This window comes from Brachycentrus maculatus, unplaced genomic scaffold (genome assembly GCF_059751285.1).
Source record: "Brachycentrus maculatus isolate JH-2025_06_01 unplaced genomic scaffold, ASM5975128v1 h1tg000007l, whole genome shotgun sequence".
In the NCBI taxonomy this organism is placed as follows: Eukaryota; Metazoa; Arthropoda; class Insecta; order Trichoptera; family Brachycentridae; genus Brachycentrus; species Brachycentrus maculatus.
Window position 1 is genome coordinate 2,940,955 of NW_028280762.1, and position 15,289 is coordinate 2,956,243.

General features: G+C 29.7%; 1 protein-coding gene across 1 annotated transcript in view; it reads left to right on the plus strand.

The window, feature by feature from the left end:
* The window catches only part of LOC148313636 (dopamine D2-like receptor), a 487,962-nt gene that overhangs the window by 416,900 nt on the left and 55,773 nt on the right, over nt 1–15,289 (plus strand). The gene's annotated exons all lie outside the window — the stretch shown is intronic.

A 15,289-nucleotide genomic window follows, 5' to 3' on the forward strand; every position in this document is an offset into this window, starting at 1 on the left:
TGCCCTATTTAAAGCCAAAAATGCTTCTAACGATTCAGAGATAGTGAGTTGCGAATAAAATACTTTTAAGTGACCAGTCAGATCACAACACTCGCCTGAATCAAAATTTAAATAAGTATGAAAAAAAAATTACTAACGTAAATTGCATACATTTATTAAAATCATAATTTTTAACAAAGGTTATAGTTTTTTTTCGCAGAGAACCATCAAGCCACCTTGTGTGTCTTGTCAGTGGAGTTTATTGTTTTTTTCATTTTTATTGTTTTTAATTATTTTAACCTAATATACACACAAAGAAGAGAAAAATTAAGAATATATACATTGTATAATTTACAAAAAAATAACTCTTGATCATTTACCCGGTCCTTTATTTTGCCTTTGTTCCATATTTTATTTTGACCTCTTACATCCGTCGGCAACAAATTAAAAATGTTCCCGAACGATATATTGCAGTGTTCGACTCCCATGTTTATTCTTAATTCTTGGGACTATCAAACTTTCATTGTTTGTTAATCGTGTGTCATGGTTGTGTACTAAAAGATTTCGATATTTTTGTCTATTATATCTACGTAATATTGTTAATGTATGATTAGAATAAATATTGTTATTTTATACTGGTAGTATTGTGTCGATGTTTCGGTTCCTTCGTATTCCAAAAATCAGAAATCCTTAAAATTATTTATACGAAAAGTCGTAAATTTCAACGTTATCGAACAATGAAAATAAATACAAATAAAAATTAAAATAAACCTATTATTAGTAATAAGACAATAAAGTTTCCACGCTATTGTCTATTTTCTTACAGTTAAAAAAAAGTCACAGCTCCTACCCATTCTTCATCCTTTATGTAACTCAAAAATTTAGTCCACATCCGTAGTGTAATTGTCAGGACGCTCGGCTACCATGCTGGAGGTCCCGGGTACGATTCCAATAGGGTCAAAATAAATATTTGTGATTTTTCAGTCCAATATTTATTTAATATGACCCTGGACTGGTACCTGAAGCGGAAGGCTGATCACCTTTCCTTCGTGTATTTAAAAATCAAGATTACACTGCTTTTATACGATGCAGTGCCCTATGCACCATTGGGTGTGGATAAGGGTTAGAAGGAGAAGAAGAAAATTTAGACTTTGTATCACATACACAAGCGATGCGGAATATGTACATCGAAACACGTGTCACAATAGATTTTAAGAAAATGTAATATTTACCAAGTAAAACATAAACAAAAATGGCCTTTTTATTTAAGATGTATGCAAGATCCGAACCTCGGGTTATTTTTACATACTGCAAAACGCCTCAACATATAGTTCCCAATTTTAATGCAGCTTTTAATTTGACCAGTTATTTTATAAACAACATTTTGAATGTGTCTAAATACTTGTTGAAGAACTCATAACCAGCCTCTAAAATTTCAAAGGGTCTGTAAATATAATCTAGACATCCATATTCTTCTTCTATGTTAAGGTGTCAAAAAATATGTAAATATGACTCTTATATGGAGAAAACCAAGATTTTTGAACATGAATTTGGACACACTCAAAAGTTTATACATTTTTCAGACCTCGTTGAAAACCTAAGGACTTAAAGTAAAGCTTTAAATATAATTATTCTCAGTTGTTAGTCTGGGCAAGACTCCACTCTTAAAATAAAATATAAAAACTGCGTCGTAAAAAGATTTTCATGCTACAAAATAATTTTTCAAACCTTGACGTTAATTCCTTTAAAACCGTGTTTCAACACTTTCAGTATGAACAAGGTATATAAATTCTGAAACAAAAAACATTTTTACATGATTTTAAACGATTAATCTGATCGCATGGTTCGATTGTGTTGTTCGAAATATCTTGACGAAAGGGAATCATATATCAAACACGTTAAATGAAGAAAATATTTTTTTTCAATAACAATATGTTTGTTAATAACTACGTATGTATAAATTATGTATTTTATTATTTTTTGACATCACATCAAAGATGAAGAAGAATATGAAAGTCTGGGCATTTACGGGGCTGACGACCGTCAGAGTCGGGTTTAATTGATCACTTTACACACATTGTGTAACATTCACCAATTCTACCCATTATTGACAACCAAACTACTCAAATTCTAGGAAGTTATTCTGATTATATGAACCAATTTCGAAACATTGTTCTTGAATTACTAGAATTTCTATTGGTGAGATGAAAAAAAGGTTTTTATTGAGCAGAAACTCTTTTACGAGTATTAGTATGTGAGGTCCGAATCCTGGATTATTTTCATAAACATGAGAAACGCCATATAATATAATTTAAATTTTTATTATTTTAGCTTATAATTTGACCAGTCAATTTGTTTACAATTTTTTACTTTAAAAAATAATAAAAAATAAAATATATGAGAAATGACTCCAATAATTAGAGATAATTTAAATTTATGAATAAGTATTTAGACACACTCAAAATGTTGTAAATCTGCTTTTAAAAACAGTGTTATTATGTTCACTTTAAAAAAGTATAGAAAAAAGGTTAAAAAATAAGTAAATAAAGAATTCGACCGTTCAAAAATGATCTCGTTAACGGTGAAATAATGGTAATTATGAAGAAGCAAAATAAAAAGTCAAGTTATTTATGAGCAAATTATCTCAATGTTTTGTATTATTGTTTGATAAAATATGTATTGAAGTACATTAAAATTAAATTAAAACAGGAATGATTTCCGCATTTCGCAACCTACTTTTTAAATTGGGAATTACGGGAAGAATGCAAGCGATGCCAGCTATAAACCTATAATCCCCATAGTAATATAAGGCTTCACAACAATAACGCCCTAATCTGATTCGCTTTTCAGTTGAGCAGCTTACAAATTACAAAAGTTTTCATAATGCACCTGTTCTGAGACTCGGCAGCCCGCCAGGGAAAATGGAAAGCTTTCATCTTCTCAGAGTGGAACGGTTTTCATTTGTGAGATTTATCTGCTTTGGAAATTATTGTTGCGATATTATTCACTGCACGCCTATGGAGGAAATGGTGCAAAGTATCTACTACATGTCATTCCGCGTGGATTTATTATTTAGTAATATCTATATGTATTGCAAATGATAAAAAATAGCTTATTTGGGCAAGGGCTATCTCTAGTCATTTTCAAATGGCTAACAGCCAAAAATTTATGCATAGTTTGAAATTTGATCTAATTTTTTAAAAGTTCGAAATTTCTTTGAAAATAGTAGTTAGCTTTTTTTTATTTAATTTTTTGAAAAAGGAGTTGAAAAATTAAACGAGTACATATAATATATGATATGATATGATCATTGCAAATTTTAAAATTTGTATTCATTAAAAGATTCCTATGGCAGGTTTTTATGTATAACAGATGTCTCGACTAAGACAAATCCCTTCTTCTCTTTGTATAAATCCTTTATTAACGCTCCCTTCCCGATATTATGTACCTTGTACACATTACTTCTAATAACCATCAAAATCTCAATAAATATAATAAATAAAACGGCTTTTTTTTGTATTCCTCCATAACTATTTACGCTTTGCTTTGAAAATTTACGAAAAAATGTTTTTTGAAAAAATGAGATTTTTATAGACATCAAATAGGTTTTTCAGCCATTTGTCTATTTTATGAGAGCATTATGCCATTTATCATAAAAATTATTTAGGCCCGAAGACAAAGTATATTCCCGTACAATCAATCACTGTTAAATTCTAAATTGACCAAATATCTTCTAACGTAATACACTCTCGCCTATCCTAGAAAATGGTTAGAGGAGCCAATTTCAGGCTTTAAACTTAACAAAGGGAAATAATGTGACCTACCCTTAGATAATGTTCCCCATCAACTAGGCTATTGTTGCGGATAAATTGACTTTTTTCTGTATTAAGGGAGTCAATTCCCAACGCGAATATGTGGTTTTACAGCCGAAAATAGAGACAGAATAATGTTATGATTATCATACGTTCAATCGTTCGTGTTTTCAATCATGATTTAATTTAATTTTATAGAAATTCTAAGTAATTATGATTTTATTCCTTTTTTTGTATTTCAAAAGTATTATTAACATTATGGTATGATATTATAACACTATCCTTACCATTTATCGTTTATTTTGTGTAATACCACTTTATTAAAAATAAAAACTCTACTTCACAACCACCGCTTTCGTAACCATTCCCTCATTAAGACAACTACAGTCTTTAATTAACCTGATGAAGGAATAGTTATTTTGAATATTGCAGAATGGTTAACGTTCTACAAGTGTATGAAGTGGGCACCTAACCCAGCCAACTGTTAACTGGTAATAAACTCTATAATGCTCAGACTTCCATCTTCCTTTCGTATAAATAAAAGATTATTTGTTTCTGTAAGACAATAACATATCTCGATATGTCATTTAGTGCCTGATTTTTCATTATTTTGAGAAATTATGGTTTCTATTTTATGTATATATTGAAGGGAATATAGAGAAATATGATCGGAAGGTTATTTGATTTTTGTAATAATGAAATGTTTTTTTTTAAAACTAAACGTTCAATCTAAATAAATTTTGAGAATTACTGAATAAAACATTAATATAAAATAAAATTTGAAAGTTAGAAATTTTGAAGTAAATCAGGATTTTCTAACTGAGACGACGACAGATATTTGGATATTTGTTAAGGTACTTCTTCTCCGTCTTATTCCTCATTGCTGAGGGTTGAGACCCTTGCAGAAGCAATGACTCTTCTCCAGCTATCCCTTGACTGCGCTGCACGTAGCGCTCCAACCACTGAGGTGCCTGCTGCTGCCTTAATTTGATCGGTACAATTGTGGAGATCTTCCTTTCCCTCTCTTTCCCTCCAGGCTACCGATCACAACTAGTCGTTTCAGGCTATCCTCATTACCACGCGCAACGTGTCAAAAGAACTGGAGAATCCGTTGGGTACAGATATTGGCCAGAGTCAAGCCATCCAAGCGTAGTTCCTGGCGAATGGCAATGTTTAAGTACGGTATCTACTTATTAAACGCTAACCTTTGCTAGGCTTAAAGTATCATGGTCTTATGAGTTTTCATCCACAAAGTTTTAGTTAAAGCACTTCCGTTCTAGTCAAAGTCATTTAATTGAGAGTCTAATATGTGTTCAAAACAAACAGCAACTGCGGTGTGGTTAAATAAATCATAGATTATACATTGCCCGAAATGACATCCTAACAAAGTTTCTCTATAAGGAAATGATGTTTTAACATCTTTTTGTTGTTGTTAATTATTTAGAATAAAAAGTGATCATATTTTAACATTTACCAACATTTACCATTCTATCCATAATTGATAACGACAGCCACAGCCTTAAATTTAGGAAGTTATATTTATGCTACAGTTGAAAACATCTTTTCATGCTTTTCCTTCGGCAACATCAAAATATAATTTTTTAAAGATTTTTTGATAACAAAAATTTCATGAAATGTATGTAATATTTAAGGTTAATTAGCACAATCTTGTGGCATAATCTGGTTAAATGAACAAAAAATAGAAAACAGACATTTCTAACATGTTTAATTTCAAAATGCTTGTGAAGCAATGAGAGTATCAAAAATCAATTAAATGACAACCGCTGCCAAGAAGCACGCAGTCCACAACAACACTTATCTAGTATTGTAAAAGACGATGTTCCATTCAACACATGGCATTGCCAATGTTGCAAAAAAAATCTGGTAAAAATACCTCTCACAGGTTTATAAAAAAATTGTGACAACATTTTAAAGCAACCTTTAAATAACTTTAGGGGACTTAAGATTTTGAACTATACAACGTTTATATATATTTGAATTGATATTTATCAATATTCTTTTACTGGTGATTTTTTGGCCTATAAATGAGTGAGTGTTGATAAATCCATAAAAAAAATAACAATAAAACAGGCGAATAATGTTGTTTTCGGTGATAATAGTATTAAATTGCTCAACCGTCAATGCGGATCGATATCGGACAAATTCAAATATCCTTTGGAGCGAACAAATGCTTCCTAAATCTGTCTTCACACAGTATCAATACAACTATTTCCGGCTGGGTATTGAAAATCCGGCAGTAAAACAATTTTCCGGATGTAGCTACACTCTACAGGCATTTTTAGAAAGCTTTATGAGGCAAATAGGCAAGTTTGGAAACATATTTCGGCTGACAATAAAAGAGAAATAAAACCCGGGATATTGGATGTTCCGGATCAATATTCGATTCCAATTAAACATTTCCATCTCCGTTAAGCGGGATGAAAATGTTATGTTAACTGAAAATTTAATATGTTATTGATTTTGTTTTCTTCCCGATAAAATAATTCTAATCTTTGATTTTTTAAGTCACAACGTTATTCGGTAACTTAAGGAACATAACACTTTTCTAATGATTGATCGTTCACCTTGTGTTCACACTTAAAACACTACTTTATGACGGGATTCGCAATAACCATTCCATTATCGGGTCAATCATAGACTTGTGTGAAATTGCTCGTGTTTCCTGTTAATATAAAACCAAAATTATAATTGTTTTAATAAGAGATAAAGAAGATTAAGGATTCATATTGGGAATATTTTCAATATTCCTATATGCCTCCGAATGCTAAACGATAAATAACACCTACTCTAGACAACTAGAAACTGCCGAAATGCGATTTCTTAGATGGCTTATACAATGTTCTTTACAGAAAAAAATAAAGTGTTTACGCATTCGTGGAAGCCTGGGTATAACAAACATCAATAGTAAGGTAGATAAAAGGCAATTGAAATTGTGTGGGTATATAGGACGCACAGAACCTGAACGTATTGTAAACCAGGCAATCGCCATGGATCTTCATTGAAAGACATATATAAGAACACCAAACAATTCAGGGATACTACAGAAAGATAACATGATTCGAAAGCATGGTCTAGGTTACGTTGTCCACGATAGAAGGACCAACAACATGAGGATGAGGAAAGGTGATCCCGACAGTCTATAAAGACGATAAGTTGGTATGGAGTCAGGAAGAAGAAGAAAGACTTACAAAATAATTTCAAATAATAGGTACTGTATTTAATTAAAGCAATTCCAAACATCACAGTGACTGGCCTATGAAGTTCACATCAAATACGCGTGATATTAACAAAACACCGAAGGAGTAATTGGATCACGTTCCGTATTAAAAGGACAACAAACAACACTAACACACTGTTTCAAGCTACCTTTTGTTGATTTTACAAACAAATTCCAATGTTTATATTGTAACTTCGTCTTGTTAAACTTAAAACTCAATATACAACTAAAGTTGCTCCCTATAAATGAGGTAAATTATTTATTTAACGTTTGTTGTTAAGTAACTTAGGGTTATTATGTGACAAGGTTTGTAGACTCAATTTTGTTCAAAGGAGTCCTTGCTAAAGCAATTCCTTTGCTGACTTTTGTTTTTATTCAGTCCGAAAATAAGTGAAATTATCAAGGAAAAAAATCGCTTTAAATTAAAAATTATCTCAACATTATTTCAACATTTTACATTCAATTACACTTTAACGATAACGAAACCATTATACTTCGATTTTTTATTCATTGATTTTAATTTTTTTTGTAAACTCAGATATATATACATGTACATATAGTCAGACTCTGGATTATTTTTACTCTACGAATTATGATTTCTTAGAAATATAAATATAGATTGTAAGGAAGGATCATAATAAATTAAATGTTATTTCAGGTTTTCTCTTCTTAAATGTTCGTTTCTAATATATTTGATTGGAGTAAGATATATAAACATTTATATATTTATATGTATATATATATATATATATATATATATATATATATATATATATATATATATATATATATATATATATATATATATATATATATATATATAATATATATATATATATATATATATATATATATATATATATATATATATATATATATATATATATATATATATATATATATATATTTATGTATAAATATATATATATATATATAATATATATATATATATATATATATATATATATATATATATATATATATATATATATATATATATATATATATATATATATATATTTATATATATATAGGTACATTAATTTATACACACTCAAAATATTGTGAGTATTTCAATCAACGATCAAAGCTGCTAAATTGTTTTCTGCTGTGTTTCGACCTTGATAACGTTTTCAGTTCGACTTCTAGAGCCTCCAATCAATTGTTTGAAAGCTCACAACGTTTAATGACCTACGTGACAATCAGTGTCGTGCAGTAGTGTTTAAGATAAGATAAACTTTGAAATCTAACCAGGGCTAGCACCTTTTGACACTTTTATGGAATTATAAAACTGTCAAGCCACCCTCGCAATTCCTTAATGTCAACAGTGTGCTAAAAAAAACTTGGTTTGATGTTATTATATTTCTGTTTTGACGATTTTTGAAATATGACGTTGTTGAAACGAGTGAGCGACATATCCACCATCAATTCTTATAGATTAATAAAATTAATCATATTCTGTAACGTATACTTAACAATGCGATTATACTGTTACTTTTGTTATTTAGTTGAAAATATATATAAAATGACATTATCAGATTAGTACTTAAAAAAGGTAAAAAACATTTTAAACCGTAATTTTACTAACTGATTATTTCATTTAAAGTACATAATAAATAACACAGTAGATTTAAAGAAGAAGTGGTATTTACCAAGTAAAACTTAAAATAAAAACTTTAATTTTATTTTTGGTAAATCCTTTTCGTCCCAGCTGCAAATGATAACGCAAAAAACAAAGGTTTATCGTCCTTTTAACTGGATTTTTAATTGTTTATATTACATGCAAAGTAACTTTTGCAGTTATTATTAATGCTCGTCTGGTTGGCATACATGAAAAAGTCAAATATTTGATATGTTTCGTTTATATTGCATGAGCTTTATTAACCAACAAAAAATTGTGGATTATGAAATAAAAACATGATTCTCATCTTTATGGGAAAGATCATAAAAAGCAACAAAATATAATTACTATATATTATGTTAATATGTACATACTTGTATGCATAATAACAAGCCTATGTATGTACGTTTTATGTAATACAAAAAAGTCGCTACGTATTGATATTTATTACAGGATTAATATAAAAGTTCGCGTTTATTTTTTGCAATAATAATCTTCAAATTAAAAATACAAGTATTTTAACTAACAAGAAAGCTCACTTCTCTTCCTTGCAGGGATAATATAAAAATAAAGATAAGAGTATAAAACGTCACAACAATTTGTCTTTAAAAATAAATGAAAATGAAAATAAAAATAATATCGTTTTTAAGTCCATAAGTTATATAAGAACACTATTTTTAGTAAATTTGTTTATTTAAACATGGTGTTCTTATTTATCAAATCTAAAATAAAAAAATTATGAATTTTATGAGGGAACACATGTTTAAAAAAATAATGTTTACAAAAAAAAATAATAAACAAAAAAGAAGAAGAAGTTTATTTATAAACTTTTAACAATATTTATTATAATATTCAGAAAAGGTTAAGGCAGTTTTTGTTACTTTAATGTCTTTTGTTATTTAAATTTCATATGTTGGAAATAACAGCAAAAGTACGAAATTTGACATGGTTCATGGCGGTAACATGCTAATTGACAGCAACCGTCACTTTCATTGCGTCACGTGCATTTTTATTGTTTTTTATTGCATTGTTGCTTCATAGATTCTAAATATTTTTATTACTTTCAAGTCTTTGTGAAATTAAACATTTTAGAAATGTAAGCTTTCTATTTTGCCTATTCAGAATGAACCACAGCAACGAGTAGCCTGGTACAGCCCGTATTTTTATTTTACTATAGGTTAGGCGCTATCAGTAGCGAAATTGGTGAAGTATTTTTTTTTCATTTAATTTTAATTAAAATAATAAAATGAAATTCATATTTTTTAGCGTTTCTCATGTTGGTGATTATAACCCAGGATTCGGACCTCACATACAAATGAAAGAGTTGCGGCTCAATATTTTTTTTAGGAATAACCCGCTAAACGTCTATTTTAGATGCTTGTCTGCAGGTAGGATAGAAAAGATAGGGAAAGTAAATGTGAAAAATACATTACAAACACCCAGACCAATTGAAAACAAATCTTTCTTGAATTCATTTTGCAATTGGCGGGAATCGAAACCGCGACGCTAGTTTTGCAGTCGAGCGTCTACCCAACTACGCCGCGGCGCCTGTCTATCTCACCAATATATGTCTCTGGTGAAATTCTAGTTATTCAAGCACTTTGTTTCGAATTTGAATAATTTATTTAGAAGTTCCGAGAATTTAAGTAGTGAGGTTGTCAATTATGGGGAGATTGATGAATGTTACACGTGTGTAAAGTGGTCACTTAAACCAGCCTTTGACGGTCATAAGCCCCATAAATTCCATATTCTTCTTCACATTTGTTGGTTTTATAGATTGAAAAAAAGTCTTACCTTTTAAATGACATATAATTCGATATATATGTCTTCTAATTACATTTCAGGCAAACCAATTAGTTGCCAATTGGTGAATGTTACACGTGTGTAAATTGCTTACTTAAACCAGCCTATAACGGTCGTAAGCCCCGTAAATTCCATATTCTTCTTCATATTTGTTGGTATTATAGATTGAAAAAAAGTCTTACCCTTTAAATGACAAATAATTCGATATAAATGTCTTCTAATTACATTTCAGGCAAACCAATTAGTTATCAATGAAACAATAGAAAGAGAAAAAGCTCACCTCGAGCTTTAGGTTTATAATTCCATGCATTACCTTTGTCTGGAGCTTGTTTTATTAATTACTTAAATCCATTATAGAACCTCCTTATCCTTCGCCTTAACGAGCAGAAAATCCAACATCTTGTTGCCCTAATTACTCAGACTTCGCAAATAAATCTAAACTAACTTAAGGACAAATTTCCACATAAGTGGTACATTAAAACATGGTAGAAATGATGGGCTGAACCAGGTTATGTATTAAATATGCAAATTCATCCCCTAATTTAACACCTTGGCTAAGTCTCATATAATGAACGATCAGGCACTCAAACTTGGCGACCAAAAACTAATTTAATCAATTAGAATATCATTTTATTTTTTGACATCTCATCAAAGATGAAGAAGAATATGGAAGTCTGGGCATTAAAGGGGCTGACTAAATTTTAATTTAATTGAAAAATACAGATTTTGCGAACAAGTATTTGGACACACTCAAAATGTTGTACTTAGAATATAAATCAGATATTCTTCTTCCTCTTTTTTTTCTTGGTATGGACCTTGTGGCATGTTTTTAAGAGGTATTAGCCTCCTGCAATGTCGATTCCCAGTTGACAATCCGTCTTTTTGGTAGTCTGCCCGGGAGTCGTCTACCTTGGGGTTTGCCGTGTAATGCAATATGGGGGAGTATGGATGGATTATCTCATATTATGTGAGTATATAAACTGATTTCAGATAATGAAAATCAAACGTAAAAAACTTTATATGTAAATAATAAAAAAAATAGTCGTTGGTTCATAATCTTAAATCGATTAAAGTTATTCTTTGATATTTCGACACAATATTGCATTATAATTCGCGCTTGTTTTGTTTTATGACATGTAAAAACTTACATAGATGACTCTTGGGATACTCGTATGTACTACGTCGAGATTAATGATATGTAGGAGTTTCAAAAAGTTGAGTAGTGTGGTTGTCAATCATGTTTAAATGAGTATTACCCATATCATAAACCCTGTAAATACCAAAACATTCATCTTCTTCTTCATCTATGTTGAGATGTCAAAAAAGTTTAATTTTTTTTAGATCGATTGCAACATGAATTCAAGAAAGATTTATTTTCAACTGGTCTGGGTGTTTGTGATGTATTTTTCACATTTACCTATCCTACCTGCAGACAAGCATCTAAAATAGACGCTTTGCGGTTATTCCTTCTTTAAAAAAAAAATAATCTCGTTGATTGGTGATATATTAACATTACTAATATTAAAAATAAAATTGTTAAAAATGTGGAAATATTATAAATACCATTAAAAAAACGTTAAGGCTTAGGGTGACTCAGCTTGAGTTATACTTAGTTTATAATTTCTTTTTATACTCCTACACAGATACATATCCACCAGCAATTCTGATGTAATTTATACTTTGCGATTATACTGTTACCTTTGTGATTGAGTTAAAAAAATATATAAAATTTCAATATCAGATAAGTACTAACAGAATTTAAAAAAATAAACTGTAATTTTACTAATTGATTCGGCATTTAATTTGTGATAAAAATCTTTTTTTTGCCATTGCATTAAAAAACAGACATTTTTACAATGGTAGCGCCAACTGTTGAATAAAATTGTAACACTCGCAATACCATAAATTCCTTTTGGCGAACAGCGTGATAAAATTAAGTCTATAAAAGGTAATATTTTAAGTCGATAAAGCTATATAGTATATCATTTGTTTTCATTATTTACATTTATATTTTAAGAAAGATGGCTAGCTTTTTACCACTGGACACCTCTGCGCTGTAATAAGTGATGTTAGCTTTAAATTTTTGTTTCGCTTGTAAGGTAGTTGGAGAAATTACCCTACACCAATAAGGGTAGTACTTTACTTTACTTAACATTGATAATGTTTTAACATAAATATGAAATAAATATATTTACATAAAAAAACTCATTTCGTGTACGGGTTGAGACCCTTAATGCCTTTATTTTGGTTTAAACCAGATAAATGCAAATATTACAATGGGTATTTACTTTAAAGAACCCCGTATTCATGTATGCTTAAACGTGAATATTTACTCTGCCTTACATTTTTTTTGTGGAATTTACGTGACTTTGTTTGTATAATGACGAACGATTTTCTTTATAAATATTCTTCAAAACGAGCATGAATATACGCAAAAGTGCTTTTTTCAATATTTAAGCTATAATATATTGCATATATATGTAGTTATGATACGTTTCATGTGATATTTAATATCGGTTGCCACCTTTATATTTTACATGTAGAAAAACGTATGCTTATGGCATATCACGCAAAATTATAACAAAATATGGTATGTACCTATATAACCACATTATAAAAATATATTTAAACCGGTAAATTATGTAATAAAACGTAACCACGTTTTTTGCAAGGCTCCTATTCTATAACATGTAAATCTCCCTAAGCCATTTTTTTCTTTTTATAATTAAATTGTTACATTGTTTTAAAATCACTATAAATATTTTATTTTAACTTAATTATAATGTCTACCGGTTTCGAAGCTAACCGCTTCTTTATCAAGACTGATTAATTATGTATTTATCATGACTGATTGCCGGTTAGCTTCGAAACCGGTAGACATTATAATTAAGTTATAATAAAATATTTAAAGTGATTTTAAAACAAAATTACATTTTAATTATTAAATGGAAAATCACAAAGTTAGTGCTTCAATTATAAATTGCATTTTTTACTTTTTCAATTCCTCTTAATATACTGAAATAGAAAGTTACCCTTGTTCCTTTCATTTTTATATTTTAAGCTTTTATTTTAAAGTTGCACAATTTCTAACATTATTTTCTTTCATAAAGGTGACTATTACACCCGACACTAAGGTAACATTAGAAAAACGTTCATTTCAAATTCCTTTTAAACGGTTTCCCTTCTTTGTCTCAGAGCCGAAAGCTTAAAAAACTAGCAAACCTACAAATCTATCTGAGTGAAGCTTACAAATAAAGTTTCTTTACTTTTTATTACAACTGTTTTAAAATCTCTTTGATACACTTTATACAAAAAGCTTTTTGGCGTACCTGTGAAAATTTCACAATGAAATCGTGTTTGATATTTACTAATCGTTCTCTTTGTACAGGTTTATTGATAATTTGAACAGTTCTGTAAGAAAATAATTCAATGGGGTTTCAGTAATTGGATATATATTCAACTATTATTAAAGCTTTTCTAGAATTCGTGGGTTTCAATTTGTGTATTTTATTACCCTGTTCTGGCCTTAATAATATTAATTTATTATCAATATTCTTAAAATTAAAGTATTTAATTTGTGGTGAGCCATTATTACAATTGATATATTTTAAACAAAAATATTAGTATTCTAACCATTCACCAACATTTTTTTCTACCGGTTTCGAGACGTACCCATCTTTTCGTCGGGATAATCATTATAACAGCATGCAAACAATAATACACATCACTACCGTTGAACTATTCACACACGTTTAACTACATAAAATGTTGATCACATAGGAATTTGGTCGACCCGAGGACTAACTTGCACTAAAGGCTGGTGTCTGACATGTACTAATTATTGCAAAGCATAGTACTTAATATATAAAAGTGAAAAATGCGAACTTTGTTCACAGCATAAGTAGTTTTTTTTCGAAAAAGTCAAATGAGTCAGCATCTCATTTGACGTAAACGATGAATGATGAGAAGAATCTCCTCTTTATCCTTCAATGCCCCAAGGACTCAACTCTAAAATTTAGACCTAGTTACACACACGGTGCTTGAAAATGATGCGAAATGCATCGAAATACGGGTCACGATAGATTTTGAGATAAAGTGGTATTTACCAAGTGAAATTCAATATCATATCATCTCATATCTCATTTCCCTATTTTTATATTTTATTATTATTTTTGCACTATATAAAAATGAATAATAATTCTCAGTAATGCACTCTTAGTGACATCTCTCAATGTAAATACAATTTCTCTCTTCTACGTATTGCTGTTTATATTCGATCGTAAACATCTTAGAGCTAACAGTGCGAGTTCAAGGGTCAACGCGTTACGCTCTAGCGGGGAAACAGTTCCAATCAATTTGTTTTCACTGCCTTTTCAGTAATGTGATCAAGTCTTTTCATCTTCTTTTACTGCCCATCTTAATTAACAGGCCTGTCTCGGAAATTAACTTAGCCCGCCTTTAGTATGCTTCCTCTTAAATAAATTGATAGTCGATAAAATCTGATAAATATTTCTCGCGAAAAATATAAAAGTATCAATTTTTTATATCTCAACACAGATGCAGAAGACTATGGTAATCTAGGCATTTACAGTGGTTAAACCTGTCATGGGCTGGTCTTAAGTGATCACTTTATACACGTTTTATATTTACTATTGTCCCACGATTCACAACCACAATACTTAAATTTTGGACACACACATTCACATGTGAGTTTTTCTGAACTATGGTTGATTTGAGTAAGGTTTTTTATTTAGCAGAGACCTTCATCAAATGTGCAATTTCCGAAATTTTAGTAATGTGGCATTAGTTGAACGGTGATGAACACCGTATAAATTA